Source organism: Sinocyclocheilus anshuiensis, unplaced genomic scaffold (assembly GCF_001515605.1).
Source record: "Sinocyclocheilus anshuiensis isolate Anshui unplaced genomic scaffold, SAMN03320099.WGS_v1.1 scaffold207, whole genome shotgun sequence".
NCBI classification, from domain to species: Eukaryota; Metazoa; Chordata; class Actinopteri; order Cypriniformes; family Cyprinidae; genus Sinocyclocheilus; species Sinocyclocheilus anshuiensis.
The window spans coordinates 4933050-4935740 of NW_015551045.1; the positions used below are offsets into that span (position 1 = coordinate 4933050).

The 2691-nt window shown below is 34.9% G+C and overlaps 1 protein-coding gene across 3 annotated transcripts in view; it reads right to left on the reverse strand.

Annotated features, from left to right (window-relative positions):
• Nucleotides 1–2691, reverse strand: part of LOC107661732 (clathrin interactor 1-like) — a 42733-nt gene that overhangs the window by 36214 nt on the left and 3828 nt on the right. The gene's annotated exons all lie outside the window — the stretch shown is intronic.

Here is a 2691-nt window from a genome sequence, read left to right on the forward strand (position 1 = left end):
TTTTTAATTTTCTCTCATAATTTTTTGTTAATCCATTGAAAGTCTAGATAATCAGTATTTTCAAGCTTCAAAAATACAGAGTTATTGTAGAAGTAATCCATGCCAATATGTATATATGAATAAATCTTAAATTATATCATAGCGAACATGTCTGTTCAGAAGAAAATACTGGTCTCCCAGACTTGCAATAGAGGACAAAAATGAAGAGAATATTAAATATATTTATTTGTGTTCCAAAAATTTGCAGAGTTTGTATGGGTTTGGAACAACACGGGGCAGAATAAATTATGACCATTTTAATTTTTTGGTGAACTAACTCTTTAAAGAGCAGCCCTCCACGTACATGAAAATCTGTGAGGTATGTCAATGTCATGTCTGTTTTAATGTTTCAGTAAAGAAGTAGCTTTCTGAAAGCAATATATTTATTTAAACAATATTACATGCCCTCACACTAGTGCTACCATTATAGCATTTTAGAGCGCTGTGGTAGACAGAGACATTGAACAACCACACAAAGTGGTTGAAATTATAAAACAGACTATTTACCTATCCTTACTGATGTGGATACACCTCTATCTGAAAATGGATAGATTTTAATTAAATTTTTTCTTTTTTCAAATTATTTTCTCTTTCTAGGCCACTGATGAAGAACAGGTGGTGACTTGGATGAATGCTGGTATCCTTTTTGATGTGGATGCACCTCTATCTGAAGATGGATAGATTTTAATTAAATGTTTTCTTTTTCAAAAGTTTTTCTCTTTTTAGGCCACTGATGAAGAACAGGTGGTGACTGGGATGAATTAATAGTATTTTTGTATAATATTTTTATACATTACATAAAATGTACCCAAAAAATCAAATGTGATCTTAAAAGTTATATTCAACAAATAAACTCTGTATCTGTTAATGCCATACTTTTCTGCATTTCTTCTTGCATGCATGTTACTTTTGACTGTTTTCTCTTGTTTTAAATAAATATTTATCTTTTGATAGTCATTCTGTGTGTGTAAAAGTGATGAATGAACAAGATTTGTAGGTTTAATGTCTAGCTCGATTTGGGTTCATTTTAGCCTAGCAGTGTAGTAATTTTAAAACATAAAAAAGCAACCAACTTGTTGGGTCAAAACAACCCAGCGCTGGGTTAGTCCCTTTTTGACCTAGCGCTGGGTTGCCAAAATAACCCAAATTGGGTTGTTTTTAACCCAGCAGTTTTTAGAGTGTATTTTCTGAATAAAAACGTTGCTTAGTATTATTTCCAATCCAATGAATAGATGCCATTTGAGGCTTAAAAAAGCAATAAAGGTTTTTCAGTTTGAGGGTTTTCAGCTTGTTTATTTTAATCTAAAAATATGGCATGCGGTTGCTTCAAACAATGATATAACATCATTCAATGTAAATTGTGATAATCGTAATTAATAATTGCAATTAATAATCGCAATTACAATTTAAAGGGAATAATCGACAATAATGATTTTTGTCATAATCGTGCAGCCCTATTCTGACGTTTGTTGCACATATCGCATTGTCACATGCCTTGTAAAAATTCATAAAAATGTTACTGAGCAGCTGCCGAGCAACAGTTTCAGCGCAGATTTCCCTCACGCTTTGGACTTTGAACCCTACCGCCGCGAGCTTGTGCAGCGTTGTTTGAACACATGCAATTCCTGCGTATTAAAAAACATAACATTCTGCAGTTTATTTAATTGTTTAAGGGCATTTTGCGATTTGAATCATCAAACAGTAACCAGCAACAACCACCCTTCCTCTTCTCATCGAAGACATGCAATGCAGTAGTACTAAACAGTCTCTCGCTGTCAGTGCTTGTAATGATTTTTGCGTCTTTCTCAGACAGCTTTAAATGTTTCCACACTGCCGTCATGTTTGCTGCATTAGCGCGCGCCTCTATTTGATCGCGTCACGTCATTGTTCGGTACAATTTATTCGGTCTTTTCCCTTATTCGGCCGAACACCGAAAGAGCTTTTTTTGCTATTTTCGGCCGAATAATTTCGGTTGCCGAACATTCGGTGCATCCCTACTAAATCGTAAATATAAAACAAACAAAAATTATAGGGGCATTAAATCACATTTATTTTAACCATCAAGCATACACAATTTGAAAGTGAAACTAGCAGCCTGTGTGAAATGCGCTAGGCTTTATGTGTCTCTCATTCTGCAATCTGCAACAATACAAATGTGCGCGCTGTGCATGTTTTGCTTGCTTTAAAGGCCAAAGTATACTTCGGTTTTTACTCGTTCGCAAACGTCCGCATACAGTGCGCGATGCAAATTTTGTTACCAAAATAGTACGCGTGTACTCGTATTAGGGTTGCAAAGGGGTGGAACATTTCCGGTAAATTTCCGGAAGCTTTCCAAAAATCCCTGGAATATTCCAAAAAAAATCCTGGAAAGTTTCCAAAATTTCTGGAATATTTCCGAAATTTACTGGAAATTTTCCACCTTTTTGCAACCCTAACTCGTAATTTTCCACCTTTTTGCTACCATAACTCGGGCTGGGCGATATAGCAAAAAAATGTATCAACTATATATTTTGTCTTGTCTCCCGAGGCCACAAGAGGGCTCAATGAGCAAAATAATGCATTTAAATTGTCAACGCAAGGAAGTATCTCCTTACTAAAAAACGTGCATTACGTCTAAATTAACTCATAAAAATCAAATATAATTTCGTAAAT